The sequence below is a fragment of the Ranitomeya variabilis genome, chromosome 7 (assembly GCF_051348905.1).
Source record: "Ranitomeya variabilis isolate aRanVar5 chromosome 7, aRanVar5.hap1, whole genome shotgun sequence".
Classification (NCBI taxonomy): Eukaryota; Metazoa; Chordata; class Amphibia; order Anura; family Dendrobatidae; genus Ranitomeya; species Ranitomeya variabilis.
The window spans coordinates 92,164,350-92,183,391 of NC_135238.1; the positions used below are offsets into that span (position 1 = coordinate 92,164,350).

Consider the following 19,042-nt stretch of genomic DNA (forward strand, 5'->3'; position numbering starts at 1 on the left):
TCTTAATCTCACAATTGCACTATCAGTAGAGACGCAGCCAAGGTAAATTTGAGGTTTTACGCAAGTGAAATTCCCATTTTTAAGATAGGAAGTTTGTTTTTCAGATGATGAAAACAAGGCACTGCTGAGATTCGAACTCAGGATCTCCTGTTTACTAGACAGGCGCTTTAACCAACTAAGCCACAGCACCACAAGCTGGAAAGCCTATGAAATCTAGGGAAGATGTCAGCACCAATCAAAACTTTCAAGTGGTTAACTTAGCAAGACAACATTGAGTTGAGTTTCATTCCATGCACACAGAAACGAGGAACAGGATGTAATTCTCAGTCATGAAGTCCAGCTTTAATTTGGGACTTATTTTTCTTCCAAGTTATGACACAAAATAGGCGGATTGAAGGAATTCCACGGCAGGGCCAAAGGAGGAAAAATTAGGAATGATTGAAAAGTTGGTATTAAAACCCTGAGCACTGGTTTATTTCCTACAGAGTTTGCCCCAATCTAACTTTAAAAAATAGACACTGTAGGAGATAATATAAGGCCACTCTGACAAAAGCTGACATAAAATCTTCAGAGAAAGCACACTGACTGGTAAAAATAATCATTACATCTTATCTCCTTAGCGCATGAGCGGCATGTAGACGAGGTGGCCGAGTGGTTAAGGCGATGGACTGCTAATCCATTGTGCTCTGCATGCATGGGTTCGAATCCCATCCTCGTCGGTTTAATCTGCTTGTTACACGTTGTATTGTTTTGATTTCTTTTCTAGCCCAAGCGGTAGATACTTCAAGCTTGAAAGTTTATCTTCCTTTTTAAGAAAGCTGCTATCAAACTTTGCAGAGTCAGAAGTGTAATTCCACTGGTTTTATCTTTTAATGCTTGATGCATCCTTTATTCTCTAAAGAAAATTATATCATCTAATTCCTTTTTAAGCACTTCGACAGCAGAGATTTTTTTCTCTCAACTGCACTATGTTAGGACTGTGGTAAAGACAGGTTTAATGTCATACAAGAACAAAAGTCCTCTTTTTTTGGCTAAAATGGCCCAAACTGAGGTGAAGAAAGAAAAGCACTGCTGACATTCGAAATCAAGATTTTCTGTTTACTAAACAGGCGCTTTGACCAACTAAGCTAAAGACAAAATCCACTGGTTTTATGTTTGATGCCATCTTCCTTCCTTTTTGGCCCCTATACAGAAGAAATTCTTAATCTCACAATTGCACTATCAGTAGAGACGCAGCCAAGGTAAATTTGAGGTTTTACGCAAGTGAAATTCCCATTTTTAAGATAGGAAGTTTGTTTTTCAGATGATGAAAACAAGGCACTGCTGAGATTCGAACTCAGGATCTCCTGTTTACTAGACAGGCGCTTTAACCAACTAAGCCACAGCACCACAAGCTGGAAAGCCTATGAAATCTAGGGAAGATGTCAGCACCAATCAAAACTTTCAAGTGGTTAACTTAGCAAGACAACATTGAGTTGAGTTTCATTCCATGCACACAGAAACGAGGAACAGGATGTAATTCTCAGTCATGAAGTCCAGCTTTAATTTGGGACTTATTTTTCTTCCAAGTTATGACACAAAATAGGCGGATTGAAGGAATTCCACGGCAGGGCCAAAGGAGGAAAAATTAGGAATGATTGAAAAGTTGGTATTAAAACCCTGAGCACTGGTTTATTTCCTACAGAGTTTGCCCCAATCTAACTTTAAAAAATAGACACTGTAGGAGATAATATAAGGCCACTCTGACAAAAGCTGACATAAAATCTTCAGAGAAAGCACACTGACTGGTAAAAATAATCATTACATCTTATCTCCTTAGCGCATGAGCGGCATGTAGACGAGGTGGCCGAGTGGTTAAGGCGATGGACTGCTAATCCATTGTGCTCTGCATGCATGGGTTCGAATCCCATCCTCGTCGGTTTAATCTGCTTGTTACACGTTGTATTGTTTTGATTTCTTTTCTAGCCCAAGCGGTAGATACTTCAAGCTTGAAAGTTTATCTTCCTTTTTAAGAAAGCTGCTATCAAACTTTGCAGAGTCAGAAGTGTAATTCCACTGGTTTTATCTTTTAATGCTTGATGCATCCTTTATTCTCTAAAGAAAATTATATCATCTAATTCCTTTTTAAGCACTTCGACAGCAGAGATTTTTTTCTCTCAACTGCACTATGTTAGGACTGTGGTAAAGACAGGTTTAATGTCATACAAGAACAAAAGTCCTCTTTTTTTGGCTAAAATGGCCCAAACTGAGGTGAAGAAAGAAAAGCACTGCTGACATTCGAAATCAAGATTTTCTGTTTACTAAACAGGCGCTTTGACCAACTAAGCTAAAGACAAAATCCACTGGTTTTATGTTTGATGCCATCTTCCTTCCTTTTTGGCCCCTATACAGAAGAAATTCTTAATCTCACAATTGCACTATCAGTAGAGACGCAGCCAAGGTAAATTTGAGGTTTTACGCAAGTGAAATTCCCATTTTTAAGATAGGAAGTTTGTTTTTCAGATGATGAAAACAAGGCACTGCTGAGATTCGAACTCAGGATCTCCTGTTTACTAGACAGGCGCTTTAACCAACTAAGCCACAGCACCACAAGCTGGAAAGCCTATGAAATCTAGGGAAGATGTCAGCACCAATCAAAACTTTCAAGTGGTTAACTTAGCAAGACAACATTGAGTTGAGTTTCATTCCATGCACACAGAAACGAGGAACAGGATGTAATTCTCAGTCATGAAGTCCAGCTTTAATTTGGGACTTATTTTTCTTCCAAGTTATGACACAAAATAGGCGGATTGAAGGAATTCCACGGCAGGGCCAAAGGAGGAAAAATTAGGAATGATTGAAAAGTTGGTATTAAAACCCTGAGCACTGGTTTATTTCCTACAGAGTTTGCCCCAATCTAACTTTAAAAAATAGACACTGTAGGAGATAATATAAGGCCACTCTGACAAAAGCTGACATAAAATCTTCAGAGAAAGCACACTGACTGGTAAAAATAATCATTACATCTTATCTCCTTAGCGCATGAGCGCCATGTAGACGAGGTGGCCGAGTGGTTAAGGCGATGGACTGCTAATCCATTGTGCTCTGCATGCATGGGTTTGAATCCCATCCTCGTCGGTTTAATCTGCTTGTTACACGTTGTATTGTTTTGATTTCTTTTCTAGCCCAAGCGGTAGATACTTCAAGCTTGAAAGTTTATCTTCCTTTTTAAGAAAGCTGCTATCAAACTTTGCAGAGTCAGAAGTGTAATTCCACTGGTTTTATCTTTTAATGCTTGATGCATCCTTTATTCTCTAAAGAAAATTATATCATCTAATTCCTTTTTAAGCACTTCGACAGCAGAGATTTTTTTCTCTCAACTGCACTATGTTAGGACTGTGGTAAAGACAGGTTTAATGTCATACAAGAACAAAAGTCCTCTTTTTTTGGCTAAAATGGCCCAAACTGAGGTGAAGAAAGAAAAGCACTGCTGACATTCGAAATCAAGATTTTCTGTTTACTAAACAGGCGCTTTGACCAACTAAGCTAAAGACAAAATCCACTATTTTTATGTTTGATGCCATCTTCCTTCCTTTTTGGCCCCTATACAGAAGAAATTCTTAATCTCACAATTGCACTATCAGTAGAGACGCAGCCAAGGTAAATTTGAGGTTTTACGCAAGTGAAATTCCCATTTTTAAGATAGGAAGTTTGTTTTTCAGATGATGAAAACAAGGCACTGCTGAGATTCGAACTCAGGATCTCCTGTTTACTAGACAGGCGCTTTAACCAACTAAGCCACAGCACCACAAGCTGGAAAGCCTATGAAATCTAGGGAAGATGTCAGCACCAATCAAAACTTTCAAGTGGTTAACTTAGCAAGACAACATTGAGTTGAGTTTCATTCCATGCACACAGAAACGAGGAACAGGATGTAATTCTCAGTCATGAAGTCCAGCTTTAATTTGGGACTTATTTTTCTTCCAAGTTATGACACAAAATAGGCGGATTGAAGGAATTCCACGGCAGGGCCAAAGGAGGAAAAATTAGGAATGATTGAAAAGTTGGTATTAAAACCCTGAGCACTGGTTTATTTCCTACAGAGTTTGCCCCAATCTAACTTTAAAAAATAGACACTGTAGGAGATAATATAAGGCCACTCTGACAAAAGCTGACATAAAATCTTCAGAGAAAGCACACTGACTGGTAAAAATAATCATTACATCTTATCTCCTTAGCGCATGAGCGGCATGTAGACGAGGTGGCCGAGTGGTTAAGGCGATGGACTGCTAATCCATTGTACTCTGCATGCATGGGTTCGAATCCCATCCTCGTCGGTTTAATCTGCTTGTTACACGTTGTATTGTTTTGATTTCTTTTCTAGCCCAAGCGGTAGATACTTCAAGCTTGAAAGTTTATCTTCCTTTTTAAGAAAGCTGCTATCAAACTTTGCAGAGTCAGAAGTGTAATTCCACTGGTTTTATCTTTTAATGCTTGATGCATCCTTTATTCTCTAAAGAAAATTATATCATCTAATTCCTTTTTAAGCACTTCGACAGCAGAGATTTTTTTCTCTCAACTGCACTATGTTAGGACTGTGGTAAAGACAGGTTTAATGTCATACAAGAACAAAAGTCCTCTTTTTTTGGCTAAAATGGCCCAAACTGAGGTGAAGAAAGAAAAGCACTGCTGACATTCGAAATCAAGATTTTCTGTTTACTAAACAGGCGCTTTGACCAACTAAGCTAAAGACAAAATCCACTGGTTTTATGTTTGATGCCATCTTCCTTCCTTTTTGGCCCCTATACAGAAGAAATTCTTAATCTCACAATTGCACTATCAGTAGAGACGCAGCCAAGGTAAATTTGAGGTTTTACGCAAGTGAAATTCCCATTTTTAAGATAGGAAGTTTGTTTTTCAGATGATGAAAACAAGGCACTGCTGAGATTCGAACTCAGGATCTCCTGTTTACTAGACAGGCGCTTTAACCAACTAAGCCACAGCACCACAAGCTGGAAAGCCTATGAAATCTAGGGAAGATGTCAGCACCAATCAAAACTTTCAAGTGGTTAACTTAGCAAGACAACATTGAGTTGAGTTTCATTCCATGCACACAGAAACGAGGAACAGGATGTAATTCTCAGTCATGAAGTCCAGCTTTAATTTGGGACTTATTTTTCTTCCAAGTTATGACACAAAATAGGCGGATTGAAGGAATTCCACGGCAGGGCCAAAGGAGGAAAAATTAGGAATGATTGAAAAGTTGGTATTAAAACCCTGAGCACTGGTTTATTTCCTACAGAGTTTGCCCCAATCTAACTTTAAAAAATAGACACTGTAGGAGATAATATAAGGCCACTCTGACAAAAGCTGACATAAAATCTTCAGAGAAAGCACACTGACTGGTAAAAATAATCATTACATCTTATCTCCTTAGCGCATGAGCGGCATGTAGACGAGGTGGCCGAGTGGTTAAGGCGATGGACTGCTAATCCATTGTGCTCTGCATGCATGGGTTCGAATCCCATCCTCGTTGGTTTAATCTGCTTGTTACACGTTGTATTGTTTTGATTTCTTTTCTAGCCCAAGCGGTAGATACTTCAAGCTTGAAAGTTTATCTTCCTTTTTAAGAAAGCTGCTATCAAACTTTGCAGAGTCAGAAGTGTAATTCCACTGGTTTTATCTTTTAATGCTTGATGCATCCTTTATTCTCTAAAGAAAATTATATCATCTAATTCCTTTTTAAGCACTTCGACAGCAGAGATTTTTTTCTCTCAACTGCACTATGTTAGGACTGTGGTAAAGACAGGTTTAATGTCATACAAGAACAAAAGTCCTCTTTTTTTGGCTAAAATGGCCCAAACTGAGGTGAAGAAAGAAAAGCACTGCTGACATTCGAAATCAAGATTTTCTGTTTACTAAACAGGCGCTTTGACCAACTAAGCTAAAGACAAAATCCACTGGTTTTATGTTTGATGCCATCTTCCTTCCTTTTTGGCCCCTATACAGAAGAAATTCTTAATCTCACAATTGCACTATCAGTAGAGACGCAGCCAAGGTAAATTTGAGGTTTTACGCAAGTGAAATTCCCATTTTTAAGATAGGAAGTTTGTTTTTCAGATGATGAAAACAAGGCACTGCTGAGATTCGAACTCAGGATCTCCTGTTTACTAGACAGGCGCTTTAACCAACTAAGCCACAGCACCACAAGCTGGAAAGCCTATGAAATCTAGGGAAGATGTCAGCACCAATCAAAACTTTCAAGTGGTTAACTTAGCAAGACAACATTGAGTTGAGTTTCATTCCATGCACACAGAAACGAGGAACAGGATGTAATTCTCAGTCATGAAGTCCAGCTTTAATTTGGGACTTATTTTTCTTCCAAGTTATGACACAAAATAGGCGGATTGAAGGAATTCCACGGCAGGGCCAAAGGAGGAAAAATTAGGAATGATTGAAAAGTTGGTATTAAAACCCTGAGCACTGGTTTATTTCCTACAGAGTTTGCCCCAATCTAACTTTAAAAAATAGACACTGTAGGAGATAATATAAGGCCACTCTGACAAAAGCTGACATAAAATCTTCAGAGAAAGCACACTGACTGGTAAAAATAATCATTACATCTTATCTCCTTAGCGCATGAGCGGCATGTAGACGAGGTGGCCGAGTGGTTAAGGCGATGGACTGCTAATCCATTGTGCTCTGCATGCATGGGTTCGAATCCCATCCTCGTTGGTTTAATCTGCTTGTTACACGTTGTATTGTTTTGATTTCTTTTCTAGCCCAAGCGGTAGATACTTCAAGCTTGAAAGTTTATCTTCCTTTTTAAGAAAGCTGCTATCAAACTTTGCAGAGTCAGAAGTGTAATTCCACTGGTTTTATCTTTTAATGCTTGATGCATCCTTTATTCTCTAAAGAAAATTATATCATCTAATTCCTTTTTAAGCACTTCGACAGCAGAGATTTTTTTCTCTCAACTGCACTATGTTAGGACTGTGGTAAAGACAGGTTTAATGTCATACAAGAACAAAAGTCCTCTTTTTTTGGCTAAAATGGCCCAAACTGAGGTGAAGAAAGAAAAGCACTGCTGACATTCGAAATCAAGATTTTCTGTTTACTAAACAGGCGCTTTGACCAACTAAGCTAAAGACAAAATCCACTATTTTTATGTTTGATGCCATCTTCCTTCCTTTTTGGCCCCTATACAGAAGAAATTCTTAATCTCACAATTGCACTATCAGTAGAGACGCAGCCAAGGTAAATTTGAGGTTTTACGCAAGTGAAATTCCCATTTTTAAGATAGGAAGTTTGTTTTTCAGATGATGAAAACAAGGCACTGCTGAGATTCGAACTCAGGATCTCCTGTTTACTAGACAGGCGCTTTAACCAACTAAGCCACAGCACCACAAGCTGGAAAGCCTATGAAATCTAGGGAAGATGTCAGCACCAATCAAAACTTTCAAGTGGTTAACTTAGCAAGACAACATTGAGTTGAGTTTCATTCCATGCACACAGAAACGAGGAACAGGATGTAATTCTCAGTCATGAAGTCCAGCTTTAATTTGGGACTTATTTTTCTTCCAAGTTATGACACAAAATAGGCGGATTGAAGGAATTCCACGGCAGGGCCAAAGGAGGAAAAATTAGGAATGATTGAAAAGTTGGTATTAAAACCCTGAGCACTGGTTTATTTCCTACAGAGTTTGCCCCAATCTAACTTTAAAAAATAGACACTGTAGGAGATAATATAAGGCCACTCTGACAAAAGCTGACATAAAATCTTCAGAGAAAGCACACTGACTGGTAAAAATAATCATTACATCTTATCTCCTTAGCGCATGAGCGGCATGTAGACGAGGTGGCCGAGTGGTTAAGGCGATGGACTGCTAATCCATTGTGCTCTGCATGCATGGGTTCGAATCCCATCCTCGTTGGTTTAATCTGCTTGTTACACGTTGTATTGTTTTGATTTCTTTTCTAGCCCAAGCGGTAGATACTTCAAGCTTGAAAGTTTATCTTCCTTTTTAAGAAAGCTGCTATCAAACTTTGCAGAGTCAGAAGTGTAATTCCACTGGTTTTATCTTTTAATGCTTGATGCATCCTTTATTCTCTAAAGAAAATTATATCATCTAATTCCTTTTTAAGCACTTCGACAGCAGAGATTTTTTTCTCTCAACTGCACTATGTTAGGACTGTGGTAAAGACAGGTTTAATGTCATACAAGAACAAAAGTCCTCTTTTTTTGGCTAAAATGGCCCAAACTGAGGTGAAGAAAGAAAAGCACTGCTGACATTCGAAATCAAGATTTTCTGTTTACTAAACAGGCGCTTTGACCAACTAAGCTAAAGACAAAATCCACTGGTTTTATGTTTGATGCCATCTTCCTTCCTTTTTGGCCCCTATACAGAAGAAATTCTTAATCTCACAATTGCACTATCAGTAGAGACGCAGCCAAGGTAAATTTGAGGTTTTACGCAAGTGAAATTCCCATTTTTAAGATAGGAAGTTTGTTTTTCAGATGATGAAAACAAGGCACTGCTGAGATTCGAACTCAGGATCTCCTGTTTACTAGACAGGCGCTTTAACCAACTAAGCCACAGCACCACAAGCTGGAAAGCCTATGAAATCTAGGGAAGATGTCAGCACCAATCAAAACTTTCAAGTGGTTAACTTAGCAAGACAACATTGAGTTGAGTTTCATTCCATGCACACAGAAACGAGGAACAGGATGTAATTCTCAGTCATGAAGTCCAGCTTTAATTTGGGACTTATTTTTCTTCCAAGTTATGACACAAAATAGGCGGATTGAAGGAATTCCACGGCAGGGCCAAAGGAGGAAAAATTAGGAATGATTGAAAAGTTGGTATTAAAACCCTGAGCACTGGTTTATTTCCTACAGAGTTTGCCCCAATCTAACTTTAAAAAATAGACACTGTAGGAGATAATATAAGGCCACTCTGACAAAAGCTGACATAAAATCTTCAGAGAAAGCACACTGACTGGTAAAAATAATCATTACATCTTATCTCCTTAGCGCATGAGCGGCATGTAGACGAGGTGGCCGAGTGGTTAAGGCGATGGACTGCTAATCCATTGTGCTCTGCATGCATGGGTTCGAATCCCATCCTCGTTGGTTTAATCTGCTTGTTACACGTTGTATTGTTTTGATTTCTTTTCTAGCCCAAGCGGTAGATACTTCAAGCTTGAAAGTTTATCTTCCTTTTTAAGAAAGCTGCTATCAAACTTTGCAGAGTCAGAAGTGTAATTCCACTGGTTTTATCTTTTAATGCTTGATGCATCCTTTATTCTCTAAAGAAAATTATATCATCTAATTCCTTTTTAAGCACTTCGACAGCAGAGATTTTTTTCTCTCAACTGCACTATGTTAGGACTGTGGTAAAGACAGGTTTAATGTCATACAAGAACAAAAGTCCTCTTTTTTTGGCTAAAATGGCCCAAACTGAGGTGAAGAAAGAAAAGCACTGCTGACATTCGAAATCAAGATTTTCTGTTTACTAAACAGGCGCTTTGACCAACTAAGCTAAAGACAAAATCCACTGGTTTTATGTTTGATGCCATCTTCCTTCCTTTTTGGCCCCTATACAGAAGAAATTCTTAATCTCACAATTGCACTATCAGTAGAGACGCAGCCAAGGTAAATTTGAGGTTTTACGCAAGTGAAATTCCCATTTTTAAGATAGGAAGTTTGTTTTTCAGATGATGAAAACAAGGCACTGCTGAGATTCGAACTCAGGATCTCCTGTTTACTAGACAGGCGCTTTAACCAACTAAGCCACAGCACCACAAGCTGGAAAGCCTATGAAATCTAGGGAAGATGTCAGCACCAATCAAAACTTTCAAGTGGTTAACTTAGCAAGACAACATTGAGTTGAGTTTCATTCCATGCACACAGAAACGAGGAACAGGATGTAATTCTCAGTCATGAAGTCCAGCTTTAATTTGGGACTTATTTTTCTTCCAAGTTATGACACAAAATAGGCGGATTGAAGGAATTCCACGGCAGGGCCAAAGGAGGAAAAATTAGGAATGATTGAAAAGTTGGTATTAAAACCCTGAGCACTGGTTTATTTCCTACAGAGTTTGCCCCAATCTAACTTTAAAAAATAGACACTGTAGGAGATAATATAAGGCCACTCTGACAAAAGCTGACATAAAATCTTCAGAGAAAGCACACTGACTGGTAAAAATAATCATTACATCTTATCTCCTTAGCGCATGAGCGGCATGTAGACGAGGTGGCCGAGTGGTTAAGGCGATGGACTGCTAATCCATTGTGCTCTGCATGCATGGGTTCGAATCCCATCCTCGTTGGTTTAATCTGCTTGTTACACGTTGTATTGTTTTGATTTCTTTTCTAGCCCAAGCGGTAGATACTTCAAGCTTGAAAGTTTATCTTCCTTTTTAAGAAAGCTGCTATCAAACTTTGCAGAGTCAGAAGTGTAATTCCACTGGTTTTATCTTTTAATGCTTGATGCATCCTTTATTCTCTAAAGAAAATTATATCATCTAATTCCTTTTTAAGCACTTCGACAGCAGAGATTTTTTTCTCTCAACTGCACTATGTTAGGACTGTGGTAAAGACAGGTTTAATGTCATACAAGAACAAAAGTCCTCTTTTTTTGGCTAAAATGGCCCAAACTGAGGTGAAGAAAGAAAAGCACTGCTGACATTCGAAATCAAGATTTTCTGTTTACTAAACAGGCGCTTTGACCAACTAAGCTAAAGACAAAATCCACTGGTTTTATGTTTGATGCCATCTTCCTTCCTTTTTGGCCCCTATACAGAAGAAATTCTTAATCTCACAATTGCACTATCAGTAGAGACGCAGCCAAGGTAAATTTGAGGTTTTACGCAAGTGAAATTCCCATTTTTAAGATAGGAAGTTTGTTTTTCAGATGATGAAAACAAGGCACTGCTGAGATTCGAACTCAGGATCTCCTGTTTACTAGACAGGCGCTTTAACCAACTAAGCCACAGCACCACAAGCTGGAAAGCCTATGAAATCTAGGGAAGATGTCAGCACCAATCAAAACTTTCAAGTGGTTAACTTAGCAAGACAACATTGAGTTGAGTTTCATTCCATGCACACAGAAACGAGGAACAGGATGTAATTCTCAGTCATGAAGTCCAGCTTTAATTTGGGACTTATTTTTCTTCCAAGTTATGACACAAAATAGGCGGATTGAAGGAATTCCACGGCAGGGCCAAAGGAGGAAAAATTAGGAATGATTGAAAAGTTGGTATTAAAACCCTGAGCACTGGTTTATTTCCTACAGAGTTTGCCCCAATCTAACTTTAAAAAATAGACACTGTAGGAGATAATATAAGGCCACTCTGACAAAAGCTGACATAAAATCTTCAGAGAAAGCACACTGACTGGTAAAAATAATCATTACATCTTATCTCCTTAGCGCATGAGCGGCATGTAGACGAGGTGGCCGAGTGGTTAAGGCGATGGACTGCTAATCCATTGTGCTCTGCATGCATGGGTTCAAATCCCATCCTCGTCGGTTTAATCTGCTTGTTACACGTTGTATTGTTTTGATTTCTTTTCTAGCCCAAGCGGTAGATACTTCAAGCTTGAAAGTTTATCTTCCTTTTTAAGAAAGCTGCTATCAAACTTTGCAGAGTCAGAAGTGTAATTCCACTGGTTTTATCTTTTAATGCTTGATGCATCCTTTATTCTCTAAAGAAAATTATATCATCTAATTCCTTTTTAAGCACTTCGACAGCAGAGATTTTTTTCTCTCAACTGCACTATGTTAGGACTGTGGTAAAGACAGGTTTAATGTCATACAAGAACAAAAGTCCTCTTTTTTTGGCTAAAATGGCCCAAACTGAGGTGAAGAAAGAAAAGCACTGCTGACATTCGAAATCAAGATTTTCTGTTTACTAAACAGGCGCTTTGACCAACTAAGCTAAAGACAAAATCCACTGGTTTTATGTTTGATGCCATCTTCCTTCCTTTTTGGCCCCTATACAGAAGAAATTCTTAATCTCACAATTGCACTATCAGTAGAGACGCAGCCAAGGTAAATTTGAGGTTTTACGCAAGTGAAATTCCCATTTTTAAGATAGGAAGTTTGTTTTTCAGATGATGAAAACAAGGCACTGCTGAGATTCGAACTCAGGATCTCCTGTTTACTAGACAGGCGCTTTAACCAACTAAGCCACAGCACCACAAGCTGGAAAGCCTATGAAATCTAGGGAAGATGTCAGCACCAATCAAAACTTTCAAGTGGTTAACTTAGCAAGACAACATTGAGTTGAGTTTCATTCCATGCACACAGAAACGAGGAACAGGATGTAATTCTCAGTCATGAAGTCCAGCTTTAATTTGGGACTTATTTTTCTTCCAAGTTATGACACAAAATAGGCGGATTGAAGGAATTCCACGGCAGGGCCAAAGGAGGAAAAATTAGGAATGATTGAAAAGTTGGTATTAAAACCCTGAGCACTGGTTTATTTCCTACAGAGTTTGCCCCAATCTAACTTTAAAAAATAGACACTGTAGGAGATAATATAAGGCCACTCTGACAAAAGCTGACATAAAATCTTCAGAGAAAGCACACTGACTGGTAAAAATAATCATTACATCTTATCTCCTTAGCGCATGAGCGCCATGTAGACGAGGTGGCCGAGTGGTTAAGGCGATGGACTGCTAATCCATTGTGCTCTGCATGCATGGGTTTGAATCCCATCCTCGTCGGTTTAATCTGCTTGTTACACGTTGTATTGTTTTGATTTCTTTTCTAGCCCAAGCGGTAGATACTTCAAGCTTGAAAGTTTATCTTCCTTTTTAAGAAAGCTGCTATCAAACTTTGCAGAGTCAGAAGTGTAATTCCACTGGTTTTATCTTTTAATGCTTGATGCATCCTTTATTCTCTAAAGAAAATTATATCATCTAATTCCTTTTTAAGCACTTCGACAGCAGAGATTTTTTTCTCTCAACTGCACTATGTTAGGACTGTGGTAAAGACAGGTTTAATGTCATACAAGAACAAAAGTCCTCTTTTTTTGGCTAAAATGGCCCAAACTGAGGTGAAGAAAGAAAAGCACTGCTGACATTCGAAATCAAGATTTTCTGTTTACTAAACAGGCGCTTTGACCAACTAAGCTAAAGACAAAATCCACTATTTTTATGTTTGATGCCATCTTCCTTCCTTTTTGGCCCCTATACAGAAGAAATTCTTAATCTCACAATTGCACTATCAGTAGAGACGCAGCCAAGGTAAATTTGAGGTTTTACGCAAGTGAAATTCCCATTTTTAAGATAGGAAGTTTGTTTTTCAGATGATGAAAACAAGGCACTGCTGAGATTCGAACTCAGGATCTCCTGTTTACTAGACAGGCGCTTTAACCAACTAAGCCACAGCACCACAAGCTGGAAAGCCTATGAAATCTAGGGAAGATGTCAGCACCAATCAAAACTTTCAAGTGGTTAACTTAGCAAGACAACATTGAGTTGAGTTTCATTCCATGCACACAGAAACGAGGAACAGGATGTAATTCTCAGTCATGAAGTCCAGCTTTAATTTGGGACTTATTTTTCTTCCAAGTTATGACACAAAATAGGCGGATTGAAGGAATTCCACGGCAGGGCCAAAGGAGGAAAAATTAGGAATGATTGAAAAGTTGGTATTAAAACCCTGAGCACTGGTTTATTTCCTACAGAGTTTGCCCCAATCTAACTTTAAAAAATAGACACTGTAGGAGATAATATAAGGCCACTCTGACAAAAGCTGACATAAAATCTTCAGAGAAAGCACACTGACTGGTAAAAATAATCATTACATCTTATCTCCTTAGCGCATGAGCGGTATGTAGACGAGGTGGCCGAGTGGTTAAGGCGATGGACTGCTAATCCATTGTGCTCTGCATGCATGGGTTCGAATCCCATCCTCGTTGGTTTAATCTGCTTGTTACACGTTGTATTGTTTTGATTTCTTTTCTAGCCCAAGCGGTAGATACTTCAAGCTTGAAAGTTTATCTTCCTTTTTAAGAAAGCTGCTATCAAACTTTGCAGAGTCAGAAGTGTAATTCCACTGGTTTTATCTTTTAATGCTTGATGCATCCTTTATTCTCTAAAGAAAATTATATCATCTAATTCCTTTTTAAGCACTTCGACAGCAGAGATTTTTTTCTCTCAACTGCACTATGTTAGGACTGTGGTAAAGACAGGTTTAATGTCATACAAGAACAAAAGTCCTCTTTTTTTGGCTAAAATGGCCCAAACTGAGGTGAAGAAAGAAAAGCACTGCTGACATTCGAAATCAAGATTTTCTGTTTACTAAACAGGCGCTTTGACCAACTAAGCTAAAGACAAAATCCACTGGTTTTATGTTTGATGCCATCTTCCTTCCTTTTTGGCCCCTATACAGAAGAAATTCTTAATCTCACAATTGCACTATCAGTAGAGACGCAGCCAAGGTAAATTTGAGGTTTTACGCAAGTGAAATTCCCATTTTTAAGATAGGAAGTTTGTTTTTCAGATGATGAAAACAAGGCACTGCTGAGATTCGAACTCAGGATCTCCTGTTTACTAGACAGGCGCTTTAACCAACTAAGCCACAGCACCACAAGCTGGAAAGCCTATGAAATCTAGGGAAGATGTCAGCACCAATCAAAACTTTCAAGTGGTTAACTTAGCAAGACAACATTGAGTTGAGTTTCATTCCATGCACACAGAAACGAGGAACAGGATGTAATTCTCAGTCATGAAGTCCAGCTTTAATTTGGGACTTATTTTTCTTCCAAGTTATGACACAAAATAGGCGGATTGAAGGAATTCCACGGCAGGGCCAAAGGAGGAAAAATTAGGAATGATTGAAAAGTTGGTATTAAAACCCTGAGCACTGGTTTATTTCCTACAGAGTTTGCCCCAATCTAACTTTAAAAAATAGACACTGTAGGAGATAATATAAGGCCACTCTGACAAAAGCTGACATAAAATCTTCAGAGAAAGCACACTGACTGGTAAAAATAATCATTACATCTTATCTCCTTAGCGCATGAGCGGCATGTAGACGAGGTGGCCGAGTGGTTAAGGCGATGGACTGCTAATCCATTGTGCTCTGCATGCATGGGTTCGAATCCCATCCTCGTTGGTTTAATCTGCTTGTTACACGTTGTATTGTTTTGATTTCTTTTCTAGCCCAAGCGGTAGATACTTCAAGCTTGAAAGTTTATCTTCCTTTTTAAGAAAGCTGCTATCAAACTTTGCAGAGTCAGAAGTGTAATTCCACTGGTTTTATCTTTTAATGCTTGATGCATCCTTTATTCTCTAAAGAAAATGATATCATCTAATTCCTTTTTAAGCACTTCGACAGCAGAGATTTTTTTCTCTCAACTGCACTATGTTAGGACTGTGGTAAAGACAGGTTTAATGTCATACAAGAACAAAAGTCCTCTTTTTTTGGCTAAAATGGCCCAAACTGAGGTGAAGAAAGAAAAGCACTGCTGACATTCGAAATCAAGATTTTCTGTTTACTAAACAGGCGCTTTGACCAACTAAGCTAAAGACAAAATCCACTGGTTTTATGTTTGATGCCATCTTCCTTCCTTTTTGGCCCCTATACAGAAGAAATTCTTAATCTCACAATTGCACTATCAGTAGAGACGCAGCCAAGGTAAATTTGAGGTTTTACGCAAGTGAAATTCCCATTTTTAAGATAGGAAGTTTGTTTTTCAGATGATGAAAACAAGGCACTGCTGAGATTCGAACTCAGGATCTCCTGTTTACTAGACAGGCGCTTTAACCAACTAAGCCACAGCACCACAAGCTGGAAAGCCTATGAAATCTAGGGAAGATGTCAGCACCAATCAAAACTTTCAAGTGGTTAACTTAGCAAGACAACATTGAGTTGAGTTTCATTCCATGCACACAGAAACGAGGAACAGGATGTAATTCTCAGTCATGAAGTCCAGCTTTAATTTGGGACTTATTTTTCTTCCAAGTTATGACACAAAATAGGCGGATTGAAGGAATTCCACGGCAGGGCCAAAGGAGGAAAAATTAGGAATGATTGAAAAGTTGGTATTAAAACCCTGAGCACTGGTTTATTTCCTACAGAGTTTGCCCCAATCTAACTTTAAAAAATAGACACTGTAGGAGATAATATAAGGCCACTCTGACAAAAGCTGACATAAAATCTTCAGAGAAAGCACACTGACTGGTAAAAATAATCATTACATCTTATCTCCTTAGCGCATGAGCGGCATGTAGACGAGGTGGCCGAGTGGTTAAGGCGATGGACTGCTAATCCATTGTGCTCTGCATGCATGGGTTCGAATCCCATCCTCGTTGGTTTAATCTGCTTGTTACACGTTGTATTGTTTTGATTTCTTTTCTAGCCCAAGCGGTAGATACTTCAAGCTTGAAAGTTTATCTTCCTTTTTAAGAAAGCTGCTATCAAACTTTGCAGAGTCAGAAGTGTAATTCCACTGGTTTTATCTTTTAATGCTTGATGCATCCTTTATTCTCTAAAGAAAATTATATCATCTAATTCCTTTTTTAAGCACTTCGACAGCAGAGATTTTTTTCTCTCAACTGCACTATGTTAGGACTGTGGTAAAGACAGGTTTAATGTCATACAAGAACAAAAGTCCTCTTTTTTTGGCTAAAATGGCCCAAACTGAGGTGAAGAAAGAAAAGCACTGCTGACATTCGAAATCAAGATTTTCTGTTTACTAAACAGGCGCTTTGACCAACTAAGCTAAAGACAAAATCCACTGGTTTTATGTTTGATGCCATCTTCCTTCCTTTTTGGCCCCTATACAGAAGAAATTCTTAATCTCACAATTGCACTATCAGTAGAGACGCAGCCAAGGTAAATTTGAGGTTTTACGCAAGTGAAATTCCCATTTTTAAGATAGGAAGTTTGTTTTTCAGATGATGAAAACAAGGCACTGCTGAGATTCGAACTCAGGATCTCCTGTTTACTAGACAGGCGCTTTAACCAACTAAGCCACAGCACCACAAGCTGGAAAGCCTATGAAATCTAGGGAAGATGTCAGCACCAATCAAAACTTTCAAGTGGTTAACTTAGCAAGACAACATTGAGTTGAGTTTCATTCCATGCACACAGAAACGAGGAACAGGATGTAATTCTCAGTCATGAAGTCCAGCTTTAATTTGGGACTTATTTTTCTTCCAAGTTATGACACAAAATAGGCGGATTGAAGGAATTCCACGGCAGGGCCAAAGGAGGAAAAATTAGGAATGATTGAAAAGTTGGTATTAAAACCCTGAGCACTGGTTTATTTCCTACAGAGTTTGCCCCAATCTAACTTTAAAAAATAGACACTGTAGGAGATAATATAAGGCCACTCTGACAAAAGCTGACATAAAATCTTCAGAGAAAGCACACTGACTGGTAAAAATAATCATTACATCTTATCTCCTTAGCGCATGAGCGCCATGTAGACGAGGTGGCCGAGTGGTTAAGGCGATGGACTGCTAATCCATTGTGCTCTGCATGCATGGGTTTGAATCCCATCCTCGTCGGTTTAATCTGCTTGTTACACGTTGTATTGTTTTGATTTATTTTCTAGCCCAAGCGGTAGATACTTCAAGCTTGAAAGTTTATCTTCCTTTTTAAGAAAGCTGCTATCAAACTTTGCAGAGTCAGAAGTGTAATTCCACTGGTTTTATCTTTTAATGCTTGATGCATCCTTTATTCTCTAAAGAAAATTATATCATCTAATTCCTTTTTAAGCACTTCGACAGCAGAGATTTTTTTCTCTCAACTGCACTATGTTAGGACTGTGGTAAAGACAGGTTTAATGTCATACAAGAACAAAAGTCCTCTTTTTTTGGCTAAAATGGCCCAAACTGAGGTGAAGAAAGAAAAGCACTGCTGACATTCGAAATCAAGATTTTCTGTTTACTAAACAGGCGCTTTGACCAACTAAGCTAAAGACAAAATCCACTGGTTTTATGTTTGATGCCATCTTCCTTCCTTTTTGGCCCCTATACAGAAGAAATTCTTAATCTCACAATTGCACTATCAGTAGAGACGCAGCCAAGGTAAATTTGAGGTTTTACGCAAGTGAAATTCCCATTTTTAAGATAGGAAGTTTGTTTTTCAGATGATGAAAACAAGGCACTGCTGAGATTCGAACTCAGGATCTCCTGTTTACTAGACAGGCGCTTTAACCAACTAAGCCACAGCACCACAAGCTGGAAAGCCTATGAAATCTAGGGAAGATGTCAGCACCAATCAAAACTTTCAAGTGGTTAACTTAGCAAGACAACATTGAGTTGAGTTTCATTCCATGCACACAGAAACGAGGAACAGGATGTAATTCTCAGTCATGAAGTCCAGCTTTAATTTGGGACTTATTTTTCTTCCAAGTTATGACACAAAATAGGCGGATTGAAGGAATTCCACGGCAGGGCCAAAGGAGGAAAAATTAGGAATGATTGAAAAGTTGGTATTAAAACCCTGAGCACTGGTTTATTTCCTACAGAGTTTGCCCCAATCTAACTTTAAAAAATAGACACTGTAGGAGATAATATAAGGCCACTCTGACAAAAGCTGACATAAAATCTTCAGAGAAAGCACACTGACTGGTAAAAATAATCATTACATCTTATCTCCTTAGCGCATGAGCGCCATGTAGACGAGGTGGCCGAGTGGTTAAGGCGATGGACTGCTAATCCATTGTGCTCTGCATGCATGGGTTTGAATCCCATCCTCGTCGGTTTAATCTGCTTGTTACACGTTGTATTGTTTTGATTTATTTTCTAGCCCAAGCGGTAGATACTTCAAGCTTGAAAGTTTATCTTCCTTTTTAAGAAAGCTGCTATCAAACTTTGCAGAGTCAGAAGTGTAATTCCACTGGTTTTATCTTTTAATGCTTGATGCATCCTTTATTCTCTAAAGAAAATTATATCATCTAATTCCTTTTTAAGCACTTCGACAGCAGAGATTTTTTTCTCTCAACTGCACTATGTTAGGACTGTGGTAAAGACAGGTTTAATGTCATACAAGAACAAAAGTCCTCTTTTTTTGGCTAAAATGGCCCAAACTGAGGTGAA

The 19,042-nt window shown here is 38.7% G+C and overlaps 32 non-coding genes across 32 annotated transcripts; 16 read left to right on the forward strand and 16 right to left on the reverse strand.

Moving 5' to 3' along the window:
* Positions 1-116: 116 nt before the first annotated feature.
* TRNAT-AGU (transfer RNA threonine (anticodon AGU)) lies at positions 117-190 on the reverse strand. Its single transcript has one exon. It is a non-coding gene; the product is annotated as a tRNA-Thr (tRNA).
* A 447-nt stretch (positions 191-637) lies between these two features.
* TRNAS-GCU (transfer RNA serine (anticodon GCU)) lies at positions 638-719 on the forward strand. The gene has a single exon. It is a non-coding gene; the product is annotated as a tRNA-Ser (tRNA).
* Positions 720-1,315: 596 nt separating this feature from the next.
* On the reverse strand, positions 1,316-1,389 carry TRNAT-AGU (transfer RNA threonine (anticodon AGU)). Its single transcript has one exon. It is a non-coding gene; the product is annotated as a tRNA-Thr (tRNA).
* Positions 1,390-1,836: 447 nt separating this feature from the next.
* TRNAS-GCU (transfer RNA serine (anticodon GCU)) lies at positions 1,837-1,918 on the forward strand. Its single transcript has one exon. It is a non-coding gene; the product is annotated as a tRNA-Ser (tRNA).
* A 596-nt stretch (positions 1,919-2,514) lies between these two features.
* On the reverse strand, positions 2,515-2,588 carry TRNAT-AGU (transfer RNA threonine (anticodon AGU)). Its single transcript has one exon. It is a non-coding gene; the product is annotated as a tRNA-Thr (tRNA).
* Positions 2,589-3,035: 447 nt separating this feature from the next.
* On the forward strand, positions 3,036-3,117 carry TRNAS-GCU (transfer RNA serine (anticodon GCU)). Its single transcript has one exon. It is a non-coding gene; the product is annotated as a tRNA-Ser (tRNA).
* Positions 3,118-3,713: 596 nt separating this feature from the next.
* TRNAT-AGU (transfer RNA threonine (anticodon AGU)) lies at positions 3,714-3,787 on the reverse strand. Its single transcript has one exon. It is a non-coding gene; the product is annotated as a tRNA-Thr (tRNA).
* Positions 3,788-4,234: 447 nt separating this feature from the next.
* Positions 4,235-4,316, forward strand: TRNAS-GCU (transfer RNA serine (anticodon GCU)). The gene has a single exon. It is a non-coding gene; the product is annotated as a tRNA-Ser (tRNA).
* Positions 4,317-4,912: 596 nt separating this feature from the next.
* Positions 4,913-4,986, reverse strand: TRNAT-AGU (transfer RNA threonine (anticodon AGU)). The gene has a single exon. It is a non-coding gene; the product is annotated as a tRNA-Thr (tRNA).
* Positions 4,987-5,433: 447 nt separating this feature from the next.
* On the forward strand, positions 5,434-5,515 carry TRNAS-GCU (transfer RNA serine (anticodon GCU)). Its single transcript has one exon. It is a non-coding gene; the product is annotated as a tRNA-Ser (tRNA).
* A 596-nt stretch (positions 5,516-6,111) lies between these two features.
* Positions 6,112-6,185, reverse strand: TRNAT-AGU (transfer RNA threonine (anticodon AGU)). Its single transcript has one exon. It is a non-coding gene; the product is annotated as a tRNA-Thr (tRNA).
* A 447-nt stretch (positions 6,186-6,632) lies between these two features.
* Positions 6,633-6,714, forward strand: TRNAS-GCU (transfer RNA serine (anticodon GCU)). Its single transcript has one exon. It is a non-coding gene; the product is annotated as a tRNA-Ser (tRNA).
* A 596-nt stretch (positions 6,715-7,310) lies between these two features.
* Positions 7,311-7,384, reverse strand: TRNAT-AGU (transfer RNA threonine (anticodon AGU)). The gene has a single exon. It is a non-coding gene; the product is annotated as a tRNA-Thr (tRNA).
* A 447-nt stretch (positions 7,385-7,831) lies between these two features.
* On the forward strand, positions 7,832-7,913 carry TRNAS-GCU (transfer RNA serine (anticodon GCU)). Its single transcript has one exon. It is a non-coding gene; the product is annotated as a tRNA-Ser (tRNA).
* A 596-nt stretch (positions 7,914-8,509) lies between these two features.
* Positions 8,510-8,583, reverse strand: TRNAT-AGU (transfer RNA threonine (anticodon AGU)). Its single transcript has one exon. It is a non-coding gene; the product is annotated as a tRNA-Thr (tRNA).
* Positions 8,584-9,030: 447 nt separating this feature from the next.
* TRNAS-GCU (transfer RNA serine (anticodon GCU)) lies at positions 9,031-9,112 on the forward strand. Its single transcript has one exon. It is a non-coding gene; the product is annotated as a tRNA-Ser (tRNA).
* A 596-nt stretch (positions 9,113-9,708) lies between these two features.
* TRNAT-AGU (transfer RNA threonine (anticodon AGU)) lies at positions 9,709-9,782 on the reverse strand. The gene has a single exon. It is a non-coding gene; the product is annotated as a tRNA-Thr (tRNA).
* A 447-nt stretch (positions 9,783-10,229) lies between these two features.
* TRNAS-GCU (transfer RNA serine (anticodon GCU)) lies at positions 10,230-10,311 on the forward strand. Its single transcript has one exon. It is a non-coding gene; the product is annotated as a tRNA-Ser (tRNA).
* Positions 10,312-10,907: 596 nt separating this feature from the next.
* Positions 10,908-10,981, reverse strand: TRNAT-AGU (transfer RNA threonine (anticodon AGU)). Its single transcript has one exon. It is a non-coding gene; the product is annotated as a tRNA-Thr (tRNA).
* Positions 10,982-11,428: 447 nt separating this feature from the next.
* Positions 11,429-11,510, forward strand: TRNAS-GCU (transfer RNA serine (anticodon GCU)). Its single transcript has one exon. It is a non-coding gene; the product is annotated as a tRNA-Ser (tRNA).
* Positions 11,511-12,106: 596 nt separating this feature from the next.
* On the reverse strand, positions 12,107-12,180 carry TRNAT-AGU (transfer RNA threonine (anticodon AGU)). The gene has a single exon. It is a non-coding gene; the product is annotated as a tRNA-Thr (tRNA).
* A 447-nt stretch (positions 12,181-12,627) lies between these two features.
* On the forward strand, positions 12,628-12,709 carry TRNAS-GCU (transfer RNA serine (anticodon GCU)). The gene has a single exon. It is a non-coding gene; the product is annotated as a tRNA-Ser (tRNA).
* Positions 12,710-13,305: 596 nt separating this feature from the next.
* On the reverse strand, positions 13,306-13,379 carry TRNAT-AGU (transfer RNA threonine (anticodon AGU)). Its single transcript has one exon. It is a non-coding gene; the product is annotated as a tRNA-Thr (tRNA).
* A 447-nt stretch (positions 13,380-13,826) lies between these two features.
* On the forward strand, positions 13,827-13,908 carry TRNAS-GCU (transfer RNA serine (anticodon GCU)). The gene has a single exon. It is a non-coding gene; the product is annotated as a tRNA-Ser (tRNA).
* A 596-nt stretch (positions 13,909-14,504) lies between these two features.
* On the reverse strand, positions 14,505-14,578 carry TRNAT-AGU (transfer RNA threonine (anticodon AGU)). Its single transcript has one exon. It is a non-coding gene; the product is annotated as a tRNA-Thr (tRNA).
* A 447-nt stretch (positions 14,579-15,025) lies between these two features.
* Positions 15,026-15,107, forward strand: TRNAS-GCU (transfer RNA serine (anticodon GCU)). The gene has a single exon. It is a non-coding gene; the product is annotated as a tRNA-Ser (tRNA).
* Positions 15,108-15,703: 596 nt separating this feature from the next.
* TRNAT-AGU (transfer RNA threonine (anticodon AGU)) lies at positions 15,704-15,777 on the reverse strand. Its single transcript has one exon. It is a non-coding gene; the product is annotated as a tRNA-Thr (tRNA).
* Positions 15,778-16,224: 447 nt separating this feature from the next.
* On the forward strand, positions 16,225-16,306 carry TRNAS-GCU (transfer RNA serine (anticodon GCU)). The gene has a single exon. It is a non-coding gene; the product is annotated as a tRNA-Ser (tRNA).
* A 597-nt stretch (positions 16,307-16,903) lies between these two features.
* On the reverse strand, positions 16,904-16,977 carry TRNAT-AGU (transfer RNA threonine (anticodon AGU)). The gene has a single exon. It is a non-coding gene; the product is annotated as a tRNA-Thr (tRNA).
* A 447-nt stretch (positions 16,978-17,424) lies between these two features.
* TRNAS-GCU (transfer RNA serine (anticodon GCU)) lies at positions 17,425-17,506 on the forward strand. The gene has a single exon. It is a non-coding gene; the product is annotated as a tRNA-Ser (tRNA).
* Positions 17,507-18,102: 596 nt separating this feature from the next.
* Positions 18,103-18,176, reverse strand: TRNAT-AGU (transfer RNA threonine (anticodon AGU)). The gene has a single exon. It is a non-coding gene; the product is annotated as a tRNA-Thr (tRNA).
* A 447-nt stretch (positions 18,177-18,623) lies between these two features.
* Positions 18,624-18,705, forward strand: TRNAS-GCU (transfer RNA serine (anticodon GCU)). Its single transcript has one exon. It is a non-coding gene; the product is annotated as a tRNA-Ser (tRNA).
* Positions 18,706-19,042: the final 337 nt, after the last annotated feature.